The following is a 21,741-nucleotide window of genomic DNA, read 5'->3' as shown; positions in this document are numbered from 1 at the left end:
TGTTCTTTTTTCATGACAAGGATACTTTAATATAAAAATGCATTATTCTCTGAGCCCAAGGTACACCTGTTGATTACAATATAAATATATTAAAATACCTTTCCCAAGTGACCACTGAGCAAATGAGGTTGTGCATGTCAGTGATGAGAATAAATGTACCGTTTACAAACATTGCCAATTTGCCAAGATTTTAACACACCAAGCAAATACACAGCATGGAAGAACAGTGGGAATAACATTCCAGAGTTTGTTGAGTTCAAATAGCCTTCGGTCATTCACATCTACTTCCAAGAAAAATACCACGTCCACTAAAATAAAAAACATGGTCCCTTTAGGCTGCAGAGATCCGAAGAATACATTAGGGGGACAGGGGTGTCCAAACTTTTTTTTAAAGAGGGCCATATTTGATAAATTGAGCATGTGTGAGGGCTGACTATTTTACCTGACATTCTTCGAACCATTAAAAATAAATGCAAATTAATACACTGCCCAACAAGAATTCTCTTGCCTTTGTGGCTGTGTGTAGTGAAGAGTCTAAAGCCCCATACACACTATCAGATTTTCTGCTGATTTTTTCGTTCAGATTTACCAAAACCATATAATATGAGGTCAAACCTTAGGAATTTCAATTTATATGCAATCAGGCAGGCCCTTGCACTACATGGTTTTCGTAAACCTGAAGGAAAAACTCAGTAGAAAAAAACAATAGTATGTTGGATATACTGTATATATCGGCATGTAACACACCTTCACTTTAAGAGGGAAGTTTCAGGAAAAAATTTAAATTTTAAATAAAGAACTGTGAAGTAAAATAGGGGTCAGTGCCCATCAATGCAGCCTAATCAGTACGCATCTGTAGCCTCACCATTGGCAATGAATGCAGCCTCACAAGTGCCATGAATGCAGCCTCACCATTGCCATAAATGCAGCCTCACCATTGCCATAAATACAGCCTCACCGTTGCCATGAATACAGCCTCACCATTGCCATGAATGCAGTCTTACCATTGCCATGAATGCAGCCTCTGAATGCAGCCTCATCATTGCCATGAATGCAGCCTCACCATTGCCATGAATGCAGCCTCTGAATGCAGCCTCACCATTGCCAATGAATGCAGCCTCTGAATGCAGCCTCACCATTGCCATGAATGCAGTCTCACCATAGCCATGAATGCAGCCTCAGCATTTCCATGAATGTAGCCTCACCATTGCCATGAAAGCAGCCTCACAAGTGCCATGAATGCAGCCTTGCCATTGCCATCAGTGCAGCCTGATCCATGCCCATCTGCAGCCTCGGAGGGGACAGGGAGTGGGTGAGAGGAGCGCAAACAGATTACATACAGGAGAATCTGCTGTTTACTCGGCAGCCTCTTTAATACAAAGTCCCGCCTTCTGTGATAGACAGAACAGCTGTATAATGCCAGCACAGGAGACAGGACTTCCTATTACAGAGGACGCCTAGTAAACAAGAGATTTTCATGTATGTAATCTGACAGCACTTGTCCAGTCCCCTCCCTGTCCCCTCCGAGGCTGCCAGAACTGAACAATATATTTGGTATATATCTTTTGCGGCGCTCTGGTATTTGTTGGGGGCCACAAAAGATATATATACACACACATTATCTCACGAAAGTGAGTACACGCCTCACATTTTTGTAAATATTTTATTATATCTTTTCATGTGACATGCTGAAGAAAATACAGGTCGCCACTGGTGTCCTCTTCCACTTCTCCATGACGATATCAAGGAGCTGGTGGATTTTAGAGCCCTTGCACTCCTCCACCTTATGTTTGAGGATGCCCTACAGATGCTCAACAGGGTTTATGTCTGGAGACATGGTTGGCCAGTCCATCACCTTTACCCTCAGCTTCTTTAGCAAGGCAGTGGTCATCTTTGAGGTGTGTTTGGGGTTGATATCATGTTGTAATACTGCCCTGCGGTTCAGTCTCTGAAGGGTGGGAATCATGCTCTGCTTCAGTATGTCCCAGTACATGATGGCATTCATGGTTTCCTCATTGAACTGTAACTAACCAGTGTCGGCAGCACTCAATCAGCCCCAGACCATGACACTCCCACCACCATCCTTAACTGTAGGCAAGACACACTTATCTTTGTACTCCTCAGCTGGTTGCCCCCACACACGCTTCATACCATCTGAACCAAATACGTTTATCTTGGTCTCATCAGACCACAGGACATGGTTCCAGTAATCCATGTACTTAGTCTGCTTGTCTTCAACAAACTGTTTTCAGGCTTTCTTATGCATCATCTTTAGAAGAGGCTTCCTTCTGGGATGACAGCCGTGCAGACCAATTTGAGGAAGTGTGTGGCGTATGGTCTGAGCACTGACAGGCTGACCACCCAACCTCTGCAGCAATGCTGGCAGCACTCATACGTCTATTTCCCAAATACAACCTCTGGATATGACGCTGAGCACATGCACTCAATTTCTTTGGTTGACCATGGCGAGGCCTATTCTGAGTGAAACCTGTTCTGGTTAAACCGCTGTATTGTCTTGGCCACTGTGCTGCAGCTCAGTTTCAGGGTCTTGTCAATCTTCTTGTAGCCTAGGCCAGCTTTATGTAGAGCATCAATTCTTTTTTCAGATCCTCAGAGAGTTCTTTGCCATGAGGTGCCATGTTTAACTTCCAGTGACCAGTATGAGAGAGTGAGAGTGATAACACCAAATTTAACACACCTGCTCCCCATTCACACCTGAGACCTTGTAACATTAAGTGGCATGACATCGGGGAGGGAAAATGGCTAATTGGACCCAATTTGAACATTTTCACTTGGGGGTGTACTCACTTTTGTTTCCAGCGTTTTAGACATTAATGGCTGTGTGTTGGGTTATTTTTTTAGGTTACAGCAAATTAACATTATTACACAAGCTGTACACTCACTACTTTACATTGTAGCAAAGTGTAATTTCTTCCGTGTTGAAACAGTGAGTCTCTAGCGCTTACAGTGTATTACCTGTTGATTTGCCATTATCACTTTGTGATTATCACTTTTTAAAGTTGCGCTCATCATTATCTTTTTTGATTTCTTCAGTGTTGTCACATGAAAAGATACAATTAATTATTTACAATCATGTGAGGGGTGTACTCATTTTTGTGAGATACTGTATATCCAAATTACCAGTGGGGCCATATTAAACCGAAACACGGGCCACATACAGATCTCCTTGGAAACTAATACTGTAAAAAAATTATAATCAATGCTAAATTGTATCTTGTCCATAACTCAGAATTAACTTGCAGTTACACATTTTTTGATTAATGTTGATGTGTTCTACTAGGAACCTGGTACCTTTTGTTGTGTGTTTATCGAACAGAGATAATTTATCTAATTTCAGTTCTCAGAGAAAAATTTTCTCCTCTGGCACTCTGTTTATGAAGCAGATAACTTTTTTTTCTCAGAAGGAGAAGAAAGAAGTGTTTTCTCTGAGAACACCTGAGATCTGAGTAGAAGGGTGAGGGGCTGCCTGTGATTTCCTGAGACACCTGTGTGATTACAGGGCAGCTGAGTTTTAGGCTCGGTTCAAACCTAAACTGGTATTTATATAGTGGTGACAATGCCCTATAGCAGATACTGTTACAGGGAGACTCTCCTGTGCAGAATCATATATATATATATATATATATATATATATATATATATATATATATATATGATTCTGCATGTCTGCCTGCAGGGGGCATGTATGTGCTGCCTACATGATTAATCACAGCAGAAGCCAATCAGGCAGATCTCCCTTCTGACAGGGGGGGGGGGGGGGGTGGAAAGCAAAGCAAGGGATAAAATCCATCTCTTCCCCTACTAAAAGCAGCACGCAAATGTCAAAAAACACTGGCTAGGCACACAGTTAACCCCTTGATCACCCTAGCTGTTTAACCCCTGCCCAGCCAGTGTCATTAGTACAGTGGCAGTGCATATGTTTAGCACTGGTCACTAGTTCCCGCAAAGTGTCAAAAGTGTCAGTTAGTGTCCAATTGTCTGCCGCATAATCGCAGTCCTGCTATAAGTCGCTCATCACGACTATTACTAATATAAAATAAATAAATATTCAATAAATTATACAATAGTTTGTAGACGCTATAACGTTTGCATAAACCAATCAATATACGCTTTTTTGGGATTTTTTTTACCAAAAACATGTAGCAGAATACATATTGGGCTAAATTTATGAAGAAATTTGATTTTTAAAATGTTTTCATTGGATATGTTTTATTTTTATTTATTTATTTTTTGTAAATTTGTGTTTATTAATAATTTCAACACAGATCCAAAAAAAAATAACAGTATATGACAGCCTTAACATAGGCCACATATTACACACAAACATAACAGTCCTCAGCTCTGGACCTACTTTATAACCCTGAGACTATACATGTAAAAATATTCGCAAGTGTGACTGTATATAACATTAGTTCATACGACTTCACCAAAGAACATTTATAGGCTCCACACAGCATAGAACTAACTTGTGTCATCAAATAAATCAACAGATCTCTAGAAATGATATATAGGCCTTCGCTCATCCCCAGGGAAGCAATCTCCCACCATCCCCAGACATATTCAATGCATGTTATGCATTGTATTGCATATCCACTATAAATTACAATTTTAATCAGACACTGTGTGCCTCTACTAGCATATGTAGCTTTGTATAAGGGTATGCCTTGTTTATAATTGCCTTCCATGCCAGGACAGACGTAGGGGCAGACTTTTTCCAGGAAAGCACTATGCTCTTCCTAGCATAATAAAATAATAATTTCAAAAGCATGTGTCACTCTCTTAGGCTTCGTGTACACTGCTGCTGGTAAATAGACGTTTAGGAGCAGTTGGGCATTTTTTTCAGCTGCTTCTGAACTCTCCTCTGTTATCTTATCAGTACATGTACACAGGGTTGTTAAGGCTGCTTTCCCACTGAGGTGCTTTGCAGGCACTTTAGCACTAAAAATAGCGCTTGTCAATGGATGCTGTCACACTGGAGCTTGTTTGTAGCGCTAAAAAAATCACTTAAAAAATGCCCAAGTCTATTGGAATGAATGGGAAGTGCCTTAAAAGCGTCTTAAAAGTGCCTGAAAACCACCCTGAAGCTGTGGGAAGGTCACATGACTACAGTGCAATGTAGGATGCTGGGATACAGGAAATCCTGTTGAGAGGTGTTGATGAGAGACAAGAGAGCATGGATGCTGCAGATAACCGGATGCAAGACAGTGGAGAAAATGTGGCAAGACCACCCAGATTCAATTCAGCAGCAGCAATAGAACCAGAGGAGTTTATTCAATCAGTGTGGGACCACCCTGTATGCCAATCGCAGCAAAAAAGTATTTAGGATGGTATGCCGTTGGTGAACATCATATTGAGAACTGAAATGACCTTACAAGAAAAGAAAAAGCTGCCAAAAGCGAGTACCAATCCCATAATCCTTGTCAGATAAGCAGGAGTGTGATTCTCACTGCCACTCCCGCTAATCCCAAACCCCATAACTAACCCTAATCCCAGTCAGTATAGTCCCAAAACACAAAATTTTACCCTACTTCCAGTCAGAATAGTGCCAAACACAAACATTTAACCCTAATCCCACTTCTATTAGTCCCGGATCCATAAACCTAACTCTAATCCCGCCCCCACTAGTCCCAAATCCATAATCCTAACCATAATCTCATTCCCACTAGTCCCAAATCCCTAAACCTAACCCTAATCCCAATTCTACTAGTCCCTAATCCCTAACCCTAATCCCACTTCTATTAGTTCCCAATCCCTAACCCTAATCCCACCCCACTAGTCCAAAATCCCTAACCCTAACCCTAATACCACTTCTACTAGTCCCTAATCCCTAACCCTAACCCTGCCCCCACTAGTCCTAAATCCCTAACCCTAATCCCACTTCTACTAGTCCCAAATCCCTAATCCCACTTCTATTAGTCCCTAATCCCTAACCCTAGTCCCACCCCCACTAGTCCCAAATCCATAACCCTAATCCCACTTCTTCAAGTCCCTAATCCCAAATCTCCAAACCAAAGTCATTGTAAGGTTATGTATATTATTGTTGTTGTTATTGAACTCCTAAAGTTTAAACAACATCAAAGTAAATATGTTTTTTATTGTCTTTAATCAATACAGCGATAAACAAATATTCAGAATCGATAAAAATATGCAATTATTTTTGAACGTATATACTTGCAAACAAGAGAAAATATTCAATGTCATAGTAATGACGATTTTTGTTTGATACGTCAAAGTTTTTTAATTATATTTCCTTGCCAAGTTACTGCTCCAGCAGGGCTCATAAAATAATCCGCCAATTCATCCCTAATTCTGAAACCCACTGTTGGACCACGATTATGAGGGAAATCAGCAGGCTCCAAATTGTGAGCCACCGTGTCCTCAAAATTGACGCCATCTCTATCCCTTACCACATTGTACAACACACATGCTGCCTTTATTAATTTGCATGCGTTTTCGACCTTGAGATTGGTAGGTTTATGGAATATTTGCCATTTGTTGGCAAGAATGCCAAAGGAAAATTCAACCAGCCTACATGCCCAACAGAGACGATAATTGAAGATTCCTTCATGAGTAGGGCTTCATTAACTATTCGCCTCCTCAGCCACAAAAACAAATGGCATATCTTTCTGTACCGGGTAATGGTTTTCAGGAAAATCCAGATGATTAGACTGAAGACGCTTCCCGAATCTCAAAATCAGGAAACAGAATCAGAGACTGCAGAACTCCCAAATGCTCCTACATGAATAAATATGACTTTATAGTCTGCATCAACCACAGCCATTAGCATAACAGAAAAAAAATTTTTGTAATTATAATATCGGCTACCACTGTGACAGGGTTTTATTAGCCGAATGTGTTTTCCATCAATTGCTCCCCAGCAGTTTGGAAAGTTTATTTTGCACCAGAACTGCTTAGCAACATCATTCCATTTCTTTTTATTTGGAATAGTCATGCATGTATTTTTCAAAGTCCAAATAGCGTCACAATTTCTCCAATTGTCGATATTCCTGTTGTGAATTCATAGTGTAATGATGTATAGGTATTTTCTGTGGCACGATATCTATAATAAAACCAAAAAATCTTAATCTTTTCAGTATGACTAATCAAGAAAAGGTGGAAGAATATGAGGGATAACTATAGGACAGAACACAATCTACAAACTAAGATATGGAGTGGTTCTGGTGGGAAGAGAAAAGGGAGAGTGTATTGTCACTATGAGGAGCTCATGTTCCTGAAGCCCGTCATAGAGATGTGACCATAAGTATAACAACATTTAGGTAAATTTGATTATTTAGATAGAATTGTCTAATATTACATATTTATTTTTAGGAGTGCATGGTATAACAACATTTTTAACAAGTTTTACAAATTGTCTATTTTTCTATTTTTGGTACAGAAAGTAATATGGAGTCTGAAAGTGAAGAGGAACCTGAGGATGCAGAGGAGATAGACGAATTAGTTGCAGCAGACAATTTGCAAATAAATGAAACTGAAGCTGAAACACCAGAAGCAACATTGCCCACCAACAGAGAAAAAACGAAGGAAACTAACAAAACATCAACTCTCAGAGGACTTCCTAGATGTTGTTAAACAATTGTTTAACAAACAGCAAAAAGATGGATTGGAATTGGGAGTCCTTTGCCAGAAGCCTGGGTCCTCAATTGGCCAAAGTATCATCCAATTATCAATGTGAGATGCTCTCTGAAGTAATGCGTCTCATTCAGTACTACAAGCAGCATTCTGCACAAAATAGAGATGCATCGTATGAGAGCAACATTACTAATCAGTTTTCAGGGAGGTACGATGGTCCAAGTACCTCACGCTCACACACATACCCATCTGCTGCAGCTTCCAGATTTCAAATAATGTCCCAAAGATTTAACCAACCTCGTTTTCATGGAGGAGCTTACGAAATGCAGCAATATTTTCAACATGTCCAACCTCCCCTTCCCACTCCTCTAGAGGAGGCACACCCTCCTCCTCCCAACTATCATAATTTGTGACAGTTTTTGTTTAAATTATTTTCTGTAAAGTTTTACATTGGTTAATAGAATGTTTTCCTAAAAATGCACATGTTGATGGTATATCATAAAACGTTTTGTGGTTTCCACATGTGCATTTTTGTTAATATATATATATACACAATAATAAATATATAATTTTTGACAAATTTTCTGATGGCCATTTTATTATGTGTTTAAATGTGCACTTATTAATTATTCATTACCTTAGCATTATAAGTAAATGTTCACATGATGATATTGCCACTCTGCAATTGGTATCCTGTCTTAACAAGTCAGGGGTTAAGATGTCAAGCAGAAAGTCAAATCTCTTAAAGGAAATAGGAGAATTGTTTTTAAAACTTTAAAAAATCCACTGCTAACCATAATCCAAACAAAACACTGTTTTAACATGAACCTTATGCTAATTCTACAGATAACCCTACACTAACTGAACAAAGCCTAACCTTATGCTTACTCTATGACAATCCTAACTCAAACCGGATTAGGGTTAGTTAGGTATTTGGGACTAGTGGGGGTAAGATTAGGGTTAGGGATTTGGGACTAGTGGAGGCGGGATTAGGATTAGGAATTTGGGACTAGTGTGGGCAGGATTAGGGTTAAAGATTTTGGACTGGGGGCGTGACCGGGACCGGCATGTGAGAGGATGTGCATCACGGAGCTCCCGCACTGATCCTGTAAAGATCCTCTTCCCAGCCAGCTAATACACCTGAAATTGGGCTGATCTCAGCACAGGGGATCCCGCTGGTGTGCCTGGAACCGCGGCCGAGGTCCGTGGAGAGAATGATGACCAGAAAACACGCGGAGACCGGGACGCCAGATTCCCAACATGGCGCCGCAGCTCCTCTCTCGCAGCGTGCTCGTGGCAAGGAGAAGCACAAGGATCCCGGTAAGGCTCCTAAGACCCCTACAAGCATAGCGAAAGACCCCCCGAGGGACATGTTATACTATGCCCAGAAAATAGTGCTCCAGACGGCCCAGGGGAGTGGGGAGGACATGTCTGCCACCCCTGCGGTGTTCCATACTCAGCAGGAGGAGGGGAACGACGCAAAAGGCCCTGTGGCGTCCCCCAGCCGGAGCCTTCCTACTATGGAGGAGGAGTATGAGGGAGAGGAAGCAGCTCAGCCATTCTTAGCAGACATACTGAGGGCAGTACAGCAATGCACAGCTTCAGTTCATACTCTGCAGGATCAGTTTGGTGGTCTTAAGGAAGAACTGGGGTTTATTAGGCATGACCTACAGAAAACAAGGGAGCGCACCACCGCGGCGGAAGGCCGCATCAGTGCGATAGAGGACAAGCTGACACCCCTGCTGAGAGACACACAAATTACAGCCAGGATTGCTAGAGCGAATGAACTGAAATCTGACGAAATTGAGAATCGATTGAGACGGAATAATATCCGTATTGTGGGGCTCCCCGAGAAGACGGAGGGTAGGGACCCCACAGACTTTGTTGAACACTGGCTGCTGGAAGTGTTTGGGAAAGAAGTGTTCACACCATTGTACTCGGTTGAACGAGCGCATAGGGTACCGCCCAGGCCCCTTCCATCAGGGCACCCGCCCTCGCACTATGATAGCCAGATTACTTAACTTTAAAGATAAAGAAATAGTACTGCGCCAGGCAAAAGAGCGACGCAATGTCCAATATAACGAGGCACGCATCTCATTCTATCCTGACTACTCAGCGGAGATACAAAAGCGCAGAGCAAGATTTATTGATGTCAAAAAACGTCTGCAAAGGCTTAGAGCGTCATACACTATGTTGTTCCCGGCGAAACTGCGGATTACGGCGGGGGGCCAATCCCACTTTTTTGAGGCGGCTGCCGAGGCGTCCACGTGGCTGGATGCTAATGAACACATTATCAGACAAGCGGGAAGAAATGTGGCGGAAAGAGACTGACCGGACCTTCACTTCAGCATGATTGTATAGCGATTGTCATTACACTATTGGGCTGGGAAGCCATTACCTATTGATTTTCCACAAGCGAGGTGAGCAAGTGAAGTTATTTTTCACACAGTTAAGCAACACTTTGGTTTGGAACATTCAGTGGTTTGCTTGAAGAGCCACTTGTAGTTTTTGGGTATGTTCAACCCAAGTTTTTTTGTACACTTTTTCTCTCGGTATTCCCCCCTTCTACTGAATGTTGTTTATCCCCTATTTTGCCGCATGGAGGGTCCGCTCTCACTTTTTGGAGAGGGCTACCCTCTCTGCCCCTGCAGGTTCCGGGAGAATTTTTGCTTTACAGTTGTGATTTTTATTTTTATGTTTTTGTTCTGTTGTTACCGCAGCTTCAGCTCGAGTAGGAACCGGCAGGCGTACAGGAGGGACTGTGTTCTATGCTGTTTCGCCTTCCATGCCATGGCAAACTCAGTTTATTGGGACTCAGGTATCAAGATTTTGTCACACTTGGCACCCCATACATATGCACGCCCTACAGCGCCTAGGGCACACACGAAGCCTTACCTTATTATGTTGATGAGTGACTATCTTCATGTGTAATGTACCTTTGTTGTCTTGGAACATTAGGGGCGTTCAGAATCCTCTGAAATGATCTATGGTTTCTACTATACTTAGGAAATATTCCCCTGCCATTTATGCACTGCAGGAGACTCACTTGGTGCCGGAGACGATCTCCTGCCTGGGATTTTCCTGGGTGGGTAGTGCATTCCATTCCACTCACACCTCGTATTCCAGAGGGGTGAGTGTACTGGTACACCGGGCCATAGCTTTCCAATTGCTGGATAAATTGATAGATACTGAGGGGAGATATGTGATCCTGCTGTGTAAGATTTACCAATTGCATTGTATAATTGCTGCTGTATATGTGCCACCTCCTTTCACGACAGAGGTGTTGAGGGTCATGCTGACGTACCAATTGGGTCACTCAGATGTACCCTTTATTATAGTGGGTGACTTTAATTGTTACATGGATCCAGTCCTGGATAAGCATCCCCCTCCGGCGGCCTCCAACACGAGGGCTCGAACGGCATTGTGGAGGTTTACGGAGGAGTTTGGATGGGATGATCCGTGGCGCAATCGTAATCCACTACAGAAACAATTTTCTTGTTTTTCGAAGACCCACCTCTCTCTGTCGAGAATTGATCTGTGTCTCTGTTCACCTCAGGAGGATATTAGGTATTTGGTGCGGGGTATATCCGATCATTCGCCCCTATTGGTTTCCTTGGTTGCCAAGCCGGCTACGGATTTGCCGAGGGCACCTTGGAAACTCAATGCATTTTGGCTTAATCTATTTCCCTCCCATGACAGGGTGTCAACTGAGATCTCTGAGTTTTGGAGCTGACATGAGGATTACCCTGATTTAAGGCTTGTATGGGAGACATTTAAAGCACATCTTAGGGGACTCCTGATTAATGAGATGGCGGAAATTAAATCCAAATCACATGCTATCAGGGAACAGACGGAACGACTGGTTAGCCGACTGGAGGCAGACTATATTGCTGACCCCTCTGAGACAGCAAGGGTGGCGTGGTTAGCTGCGCAGGAGGCGGTTACCCGGATCTCCAAGGAGGCGGCTGACAAGAAAAGATTTTTCCTCAAGCAGGCCTTCTATGAGGAGGGAGAGCAAACGGGCCGTCTTTTGGCCAAAATTGTTAAGGTCTCCCAGACGTCCCCGTCTATCGGAGCGTTGCGCGCTGAGGGAGGGAGGCTGGTAAACACCCAAGCTACGGTTATGACAGAATTGGTGAGATTTTACTCAGATTTGTACAAATCCAGGGCGTCTTATTCGACCACTGAATTAGGAGAATACCTGCAGGGAATTGATCTGCCTAAACTTTCTGATTCTCACAGTGCATTTCTGGGCTCTCCAATTAGCTTGGAGGAACTGCAAGGGGCTCTTAGCCTCTTCCCGAACTCTAAGGCCCCGGGGGACGACGGTCTCCCAATGGAGGTCTACAAACAATATGGGGAGGCAATTCTGCCTCGCCTATTGAGAGTTATTAATTATGCAAGGGAATTATGCAATGCCCATCTGTGCCGCCTATCCATTCCAATTCATGCTGCCTATCCATGGCAATCCGTGCCAGCTATCAGTGCCAATTTGTGCCGCCTATCAGTGACACATATCAGTGCCCATCAATGCCGCCTCATCAGTGCCACTACATTGGTGCCACCTCATCAGTGCCCATCAGTGCCGCCTTATCAGTGCCCGTCAGTGCAGTGCCCGTCAGTGCAGCCCCACCAGAAGAAAGCTGTGTCCATCCGTGACGCCCATCAGTGCCACCTATCAGTGCCCATCAGATAGGTGGCACTAATGGGGAGAGACAAGGGAGCATGGATGCTGCAGATAACTGGATGCAAGACAGTGGAGAACATTGGCTTGTTCTTGTCTCTGTCTGCTTCATATCCCGACCTTTGGCGTGTTCTTTGACTATCCCTGCCTGCTTGTCCCCTGACCTTTTGACTTACCTCCTGACTATCCCTTGTTGTCCCAGTCTGCTGCTTCCTCTCTATCCTCCAGTACCCTACCATGAGCGTTAACTCGGAGACCCTGGGGGCCGTGACCTGGAGCCAGTTGCAGCGAAGTCTATCCCCACCATCAGGGCCACTGGCGAACACCTGCTGGCTCTTAGATCCTGTGCACTGGGGAATTTCATGATCTAGCTCCCAGTGTGATCCTTTTTGGTACTCCAGAGGACCTACCTTAGCAGTGCACTCTTGACCCCAACGGGGTGCATATGTCACCTGGCTTCAGGTGACTTGACACTTAACTTGAGATTTAAAACCATGAAAACTAACGGCCTTTTCCAGGCACGTTATTTCATCTCAGCCAGATGTTGGGTTCCCAGACAGCAAATTCTTGATGGCCCAACTTACTTGGGGTTGTCTTTTTTTGTCAGAAGCTCCAGCTGGCATACTTCCTTGGCTCCTTACCCCCGCTAAATGTTTTTGCCGACGCCTGCGTTCATTTGAATTTCTGTACGTGAAATGTCTGTACATGACAGCTCCCCATTGCACCTGAGTTTCTCAGACTTGCCACATGCTTGTATCCCCACTCCCAACCTACCAGTTACTATACATCTTCAAATGGGAACAAGATCTGGGGCTGAGCCTCATGGACAAACAAGTGGAAAGGATTCTCCTGTTCACTTACAAAACATCTATCAGCTACAGGTACCAAGAATCAGGATTCAAACTGTGAACACGCTGGTATTTCACATCCATCTTGATCAATACGATGTTTCCCCAATGTACAGTATGTTGGCATTGTGGAAAATAAACTGGTTCTCTTCTTCACATCTTTTGTGCTGCCATTCTCTGTATACCTTCTGGTAGGAGGTGCATCATGTTACTCAGAAATTCACTGATTGTGTAATACCGTGAAACCCATTGTTCTTTCTGCTGCATCACCACCATATCGCTGGGAAGACCTCCATTCTACCATTACTGCTTAATGCAGTGAAAATCTGCATCCTTCTTTTCTGAAAGCAGACACAAAGCCCTGTCAATCTTTATCTGGTTGAAAAGGTGGTCATGGAGAGGGGCCTTTGAGAAAAATTCCTCAAAAAGTGGTTATACTGGCACGACTTTAAAGTATCAGAGTATCCATCCCTGATGGGCTAAATTATCATCCTGTGACATTTGGAGGCCACTTTGCTGGTCCTGCCAAGTCAGGGGAAGGGGTGGACAGGGGCTCTATTCCTTTCCATAATCTTCCCTCTCCCCACCCCCCCCTCTTTTCTTTTTTCCCCTCTTTCCCTATGCTGCATTCCCCGCTCTCTTCTTCTTTCTTGAGTTTAAATGAAAAACACAGGGTAAGAGACAACTGGCTGCCTACTTCCCTGGGGTACTTTAACATACAAGATGTATCTCGCTCCATTTGGTTCTTGCTGCTCTGATGGACATTGTGTTGAATCAAAACTTGACTATGTTGGAACTTGGTTCTCTCCCACTAAACCCCTGGATAGGGCATGTTCTTATTTCTGATATTTATTTATATATTTCACTGTATTGATGCCTTGTGATGTGAAAGATTTAAAAGAAAAGAAGAGCCTTGGGTGCAGATACCATCTGAACAGAATTAAAGCTAGAGTCAATCATCCTTGACTCCGCTACACCATATTAATGCACAAAAAATACATACTTGATGTTCAATAACAATTTATAGGGAGCTGTAAAACAGTTTTTTTAATATTTATAATTTCATTTGAATTGCTCTTCTGAAACTGGCTTTTTTTAGTCATGTGATTGGCATAGCACCAATCAGGGTTGGCCAGACACAGACTTACAATGTAGAGAGCATACATCAGCAGAGTAATAGAAGGCCCTCCCAAAGATCTTTCCCTACAGATGCCAAAGAACAGGGAAAGATCTTGTGACCACACAACAGCGCTGCAGGAATAAGGTATTTAGAGGATTTAAAATAAAAATACACCGGCATAATATACTGTATATTATTGAAATATGGCAATTAACACTTCTCTGTTTAGTATCACTCTAAGTTTTTCTTTAACCACTTCCCACCTGTCATATAGCAGAATGATGGCCGGAAAATAGTTGCATTATCCTGACTGGGCGTTATATGACATCCAGCAGGATAAGCCACTAGCGCACACCCACAGGGGGAACCAGTGCAGCGATCGGTGGTGTGGTGTGTCAGTCTGACACACCGCATCTCCAATGCCTGTAAAGAGCCTATGACGTAGGCTCTTTACCATGTGATCAGCTGTGTCCAATCACAGCTGATCACATGGTAACCAGGAAGTGCCGTTTATTGGCTTTTCCTCTACTCGCGCTGACAAGGCATGGGGGGGGGGGGGGGGTCTGAGCTGATAATCAGCGCACTGATTATCATTGCAGACCCCTCGAGGATTATTATTTTTTAATTATTATACAGGATTTATATAGTGCCAACAGTTTGTGCAGCGCTTAACAAAATGATGGCAGACATTACAATTACATTACAAATTTGGCACAAGAGGAATCAGAGGGCCCTGCTAGTTAGAGCTTACAATCTAAGAGGAAGGGTCAATTGATACAAAAAGCAATAGCTGTGGGGGATGAGCTGATGAAGAAAGTAAAACAGTGTATTAGTTAGAAGCAGGTAAGGCTTCTTTAAAGAGAAGGATTTTCAGGGATCGTCTAGAGATAGATAGATTAAGGGACAGTCGAACAGATTGGGGTAGGGAGTTCCAAAGGATGGGAGAAGCTCTGGAGAAATCCTGGAGGCGAGCACGGGAGGAGGTGACAAGGCAGCTAGAGAGCAGGAGGTCTTGGAAAGCCCGAAGAGAGCAGCTTGGTTAGTATTTTGAGACTAGGTTAGTGATGTAGCTGGGGACAGAGTTATGGATGGCTTTCTAAATTAATGTTAGTACTTTGAATTTTATTTGTTGGGTGAGTGGAAGCCAGTGGAGGGATTGGCAGAGAGGGGTGGAGGACACTGGATGGTTGTTAAGGTGGATGAGTCTTGCATCAGCATTCATTATGGACTGAAGGGGGGATAGTATATGTAAAGATAATCCAATGAGGAGGGAGTTGCAGTAGTTAAGGCAAGAGATAATCAGGTAGTGAATTAGATGCTTGGATGCCACTAGAGGCCACCATGGATGCCCACTAGAGCCCACCAGGGATGGCTATCAGTGTCCATTAAAATGCCAATCTGTGTCCATCAGTGATTGCCTGTCAGTGCCTTCTAATCAGTGTGGCCCATCAGTACAAATCAGTGCCACCCATCAGCTCTCATCAGTGACGCCTGTCAGTGCCGCCTATCAGTGCCCATCAGTGCTGCCTATAAGTGCCCACCAGTGATGCCTATCAGTGCCCATCAATGCCATCTATGAGTGCCCATCAGTGCCCCCTATGAGTGCCTATCAGTGCAACCTATCAGTGGCAATCAGTGCTGCATACAAGTGCCTCATCATCAGTGCCCATCAGTGCCCATCAGTGCAGCCTCATCAGTGCTCATCTGTGAAGGAGAAAACATAGTTATTTACGTTTAATAACAGAAACAAAGAAAACTTTTATTTTATTTAATTTTTTTATTTGTAGCGCAAAAAATAAAAAACCCAGTGGTGATCAAATACCACCAAAAGAAAGCTCTATTTGTGGGGGAAAAAAATTCATTCAAAATGCAACAGCGCTGAAAGCTGAAAATTGGCCTGGGCAGGAAGGGGGATAAAAACTCCCTTTATTGAAGTGGTTAAGCTGTAACATTTGAATTGAGTTTAATTACTCATATAATTGTGTTGCCAGTATCCCTCCATGAGTATACCAAAAGAGAAATTTGACTGCTGAAATAAATTTCTTAATAATTAATTTGATCAACCATTAATTTCATTATCCATATATGCCTATTTCCTGCATCCTACATCTGTATGGAAGTGGAAAAGCTCACACAGCCTGGTTTGTACACAGTGGACTGAAGCAGTTTCCATGGAGTTTAAGTAACCTTCTCATAGAGTTATGTAACACATTACGTAATCTGTATTTACTGAGAATATGAGTAAAGCAATCAAGGTCACTTATAAAAAAAAAAAACACAAGCTAGAACAAACAACAAGCTCTCATTAAATAGTTTGACCTTTAAACCAAAACATTATAGAAAAAAATCAGAAATATAGAATTACAGCGAAATAGTAAGTAACAGTTTCAATGAAAAAAAACCCCCAGCCATCTCCAGGAGAATTATATATGTATATTGCCATTATCTGAGCAGGTTTTTGAAGATTCAACACTTTACAATGGATCAAAAATAGTGCAGAGTTACATAGTTACATAGTTAGTAAGGTTGAACAAAGACACCAGTCCATCCTGTTCAACCTGAGTGAGTGTCTACAACTGTCCCTATCCCTGTACATTGCACACTCACATCAGTCCCTACCCTCAAGTAGCCCACAATCCAAGGTCCCCATTTATATACTAGGGCCAATTTTTGGACAGAAGCCAATTAACCTACCTGCATGTCTTTGGAGTGCGTCTTTTGTGTTGTAGTGCACCACAACACAGGTATGTTGGGAAGGTTTGTTAAGGTCCCATTTGAAATGAAAGATACCACAGTGCACCGACCCATGTATCGTGCTTTACCCTAATGTTCACTTTACTGTAGCGTTGTAGTGTGAACAGGCCCCATAAATGAACATACCTTAGAGAGCAAGTCGCCAAAATAAAAAGCAAAAATTTAAGGAAATTACAACAGTTGCAGTTTGAAATAGACAATAGACAATTCATTTCTACCAACATAAAAAAAAATATATATATATATATATATATATATATATATATATATATATATTTTTTTTTTTTTTTTTTTTTTTTTCTTTTTTTTCTTCCTCCAAACTCGGCGAGTCCGCCTCCTCAAGAAGGCTCATGTACAGTCATGCCAATTAACATCTAATCGATTCAGAGAAAGATTGGGAGAAACTGGTGTGGTCAGATGAGACCAAAATCAAGCTATTTGGCAATAACTCGACTTGTGTTTGGAGGAAGAAAAATGCTGACTATAACCCAAGGAACACTATCCCTGCAGTCAAGCACGGAGGTGGAAAAATTATGCTTTGGGGCTGCTTTGCTGCTAAAAGTACAGGCCGACTTTGCCGCATTAAGGGGTCAAAGGACGGGCCATGTATTGTAGAATCTTGGGTGAGAACTTTCTTCCCTCAGCCAGAACACTGAAGATAGGTCGTGGATTCGTCTTCCTGCATGACAATTACCCAAAACATACTGCCAATTCAACAAAGGTGTGGCTCAAGAAGAAGCACATTAAGGCCATATGTGACTGGCATGGCCAGTCTCCAGACCATAATCCTGTATAAAATTTATGGAAGGAGCTGAAACTTTGAGTTGCTAAGAGACAGCCAAGAAACCTTAAGGATTTAGAGAAGATCTGTAAAGAAGAGTGGACCAAAATTGCTCCTGAGATGTGTACAAACCTGGTCACCAACTACAAGAAACATCTTACCTCTGTGCTCGCCAACACAGTTTTCTCCACCAAGCACGTCATGTTTTGCTTGGGAATCAAATACTTTTTTTACTCACTGAACTGCAACTTAATTTGTAGCATTTGTTTTAAGTGTTTTTTTTCTGGATGTGTGGTTGATATTCCATCTCTATCATTTAAAATACACCTATGATAAAAATTATAGACCCTTCATTGCTTTGTAAGTGGGCAAACTTACAAAATCTACAAGGGATCAAATAATTATTTTCCCCACTGTATATATATTATATATGCTGAAGTATGTATTTATTAGTACATCTACACTTACACTTTTCTCTAAAGTTCGACAAATACCAGTGAAGTCCATCTAATCCAGCTACCTGTGTTGGTATGACAACAATGCTGCACTGCTCTTGAATCCAGAGCAGAGTTGGCTTTCTCATGTACTGTAGGCTGTGCCTGCTTGCTGCACCCGGGACACATATCACTCTCTACCATTTCCTGGAGCATATGAGCTCCCTTCTTGGCCAGCACTTACAGCACTTACAGGATTGGGAACAGGACTTCACTCCCATACAGCCTGAGTGGCTCACACACATATCTTGGTTTGCTGTGTCTGCTTGCACTACAGTGAGAAAAAAAAAGTTGCAGGGGGTGTGCCTATAAGAATTGTCACTTCTGATCGCAGCTGACAATGCCTAGTTCTACACACTGCTTTTTAGGATTTACAGCAGTGTCTCTGTTGCTTGAAAATGAGTTTAAGTTCTGGAGAAAATTAAAGTCAGCAGCTGCAAAAACTGTAGCTGCTGACCTGTCCAAGGATCCAGCGCTGTCCTCACTTGAGCCAGTTCTTCACCGGTCTTTAGGTCCCTGGCACCGGCATGTTAACTGTGAGCAGGTGACTGTGACTCTTTGGGGGCTTCACAGCCAGCTTCTCACTGCAAATGTGCAAGTCACGCTGCTTTTTGCCAATGGTCCCACAGCCTTCTATGACTTGTGATGTGTCCCAGAAAGTTGCAGGAAGGGAGGGTGGGAAGGAGAATGTCAGGTGGATCCGCTGCAGCAATCCAACTGGAAGTGGAAGCGGGTACCTGTCAAAACCAGGTACCTGCTCCCCCCCCAAAAAAAAATCTTATTCCAAATCTGGCAGAGGAGTGGGCAGGTAGAAGAAGAGCAGAACTTCCCCTTTCAGGACAAATTCTGTTGTTTTAAGCGCTGTAACTGTAAGCTGCAGTGTCTGAAAGGGGGTATCGGTGAGACACAAATTAAGGAGGACATAGCTCAGTCAGGGAAGGTAAAGAAAGTTCTTTGTTTAATTTATGAGGCTTTTGCACTTTTTTTTAGCCATGCAAGAGCCTTTAGTTCTTTAAATTTCAAAAGACTCTATGTAACAACTATATATCTTACAGTGGAGGCTTGTCCATAGGGGCTCCTGGATCAGCGCCCCACCAGTTTTTATTGCAATAAATAAACTATATAATTATCTTTTCTGTTTCATTCCTTTTCCCTTAAGCCCCATACACACTATCAGATTTTCTGCTGATTTTTTCCTTCAGATTTACCAAAACCATATAAAATGAGGTCAAACCTTAGGAGTTTAAATTTGTATGCAATCAGGCAGGCCCTTCCACTACATGGCTGTGGTAAATCTGAAGGAAAAAAATCAGCAGAAAATCTGATAATGTGTATGGGGCTTGATTGTTATCTCTCTCTCTCTCTCTCTCTCTCTCTCTCTGCTGCTGTTGCTAGGTAGATTGGAAAAAAAAGTCTAGGGGGGTCTCTCAGTATATCCCTGGCACCCCACCACCTTAAAACTTCATCAGACGCCACTGATATCTTATTTTTATTTTATTTTTTTACCAAAGTAGACTTTTACTTGAATGCTTTGCATTAACTCACTGAATTAATGCAGCAGGCAAGTAGCAACTTCAGAAAGAAGGCAGTGATACCAATACCCTTGTTTCTTTCATGAAACATTTTCTTTAACCTCCCTGGCGGTATGAATATTTCGTATTTTAGGTGCTGAAAGCAGTACAATTACTTTGCAAGAAAATTTGGCATTTTATATTGTAGTCCTGTATTTCTTAGGAATAACTCACTTAAATCTGTCCAAACCAGAGTCTAGCAGACATCCCGGGTATGATAAAGCTTGAAAAATTAAATCATAAATTATAATATAATAAATAACTATACATAATTATACCAAATAATAATATAATAATAATAATAATAAAAATGATTCAATAATGTAATCAAATCAAAAACACAGAAATTTGCTCAGTTGCAGAATTGTCGCTGTCATTACTTTTTAGTATTTGATGACGAATCTCCCCACAAATCACTAACGCTCAATCCTGCGAGTGATTCTAATTTATTATCGATGTTTTCTAGCTGGTTTAAAACCTCTTTTGATGTAAAGGGACAGTTTTGGTTGCTATGGACAATCTCCAGTTTCCAGGCAGAAAGAACAGTTTTTATAATATAAAACTACATGCAGGCCACTAGGGACAAAGGGGATGTGAAATAATTACATACAGTAATGTAAGCTGTAAGATTACATTATACCGTATGTATAGTGTGTGTTTTACTTTTTGAATTTGGAGCCGTTCTCTGTCCCCGTGCGTCACAATGCTCGCAGCGAACGGAGTCCAGCGATGTGATACATCGAGGATGAGCCGCTCGCACTGCGGGGAGACATTGATGGATCCAAGGGATAAGGTAAGTAAGCTAATTCTGGATCCAGCGAATGTAATCCTGAGTCTGGCTTGGGGTTACCGCTAATGGTATTGATTTTTTACCCCGAGCAAGATTCGGGAATACCACCAGGGGGGTTAAAGGAGAAATACAGTCAAAGCTCATTTGGCTGTGCTTCTCTTGTGGATCAAAGGAGTGCAGTTCGTTCTTAACTCCTGTGACCCGTTTTCAGCTGACAGTGGGCTGAAGCCCACTGTCAGCTGATGTAAGTTGCAGTACGTAAGTTTCAGTAAGCTGCTGAGAGCCTGAGCTGGGCATTCCGACACCCTTCGCAACCCAGGGCTCCAGTGAGAATGGGGGGGGGGGGGGGGGGGTGAGGAGACAGCGTGACTGACAGTCAATGGCTCTCTGCCCATGGAGCACTGAGAACCAAGCAATCGGCAGTGTTAGATCGCTCAGTTCTCAGTCTTAGAGCTGGCAGGGGGCAGATGCAGCATCGTTTTGCATTCACCTAGGTAAATATGATTAAAACAACAACAAAGAAAACTTCTCTTTTAATGTCTGTACTGAAAAAACTAATAATGTATTTTGAAATTGCTGGTTGACTAGCTGTCTCTGGCTCAAATCATATTGGAATCGCTGATCCAGAGCAAGCATGCACAGTTTAAAGAGGTATTAATCGCAAAAGAAAAAATAAAATTATTGCAACTTATCAGTCTTTGGATGGGGTGGCTGGCTGCATTAGTTTTCTTTTTTAGGATACTTTTCCCTTTTTTTTTAGCTGGTGATCCTGCCTGTAAAACACTTCTTGTCTTAAGGTGTCTACATCCTGGATGAAGTAGTAAAGCAGACACAGCTGAACTCCAGCTAACACGTTATATGCAGTTACAGTAAACAGTGTTTTTTTTCTTTTAGAGATAAAGGTATTACAGTATATAAATGAATACAAGCTGATCATTGTAAGCACCCCTGTCAGTGGTAAATCAGTCAGTCAGTCGTGGAATGGCATGCATTGTTATACAGTGCCAAGAAAAAAGTATTCATACCCCTTGCCATTTTCCATATTTTGTCATGTTACAACCAAAAACTTACATTTATATTATTGGGGT

Source organism: Lithobates pipiens, unplaced genomic scaffold (genome assembly GCF_037356315.1).
Source record: "Lithobates pipiens isolate NorthernLeopardFrog02 unplaced genomic scaffold, aLitPip1_a1.2 Scaffold_3, whole genome shotgun sequence".
NCBI classification, from domain to species: Eukaryota; Metazoa; Chordata; class Amphibia; order Anura; family Ranidae; genus Lithobates; species Lithobates pipiens.
This window is presented reverse-complemented; position numbering follows the sequence as displayed.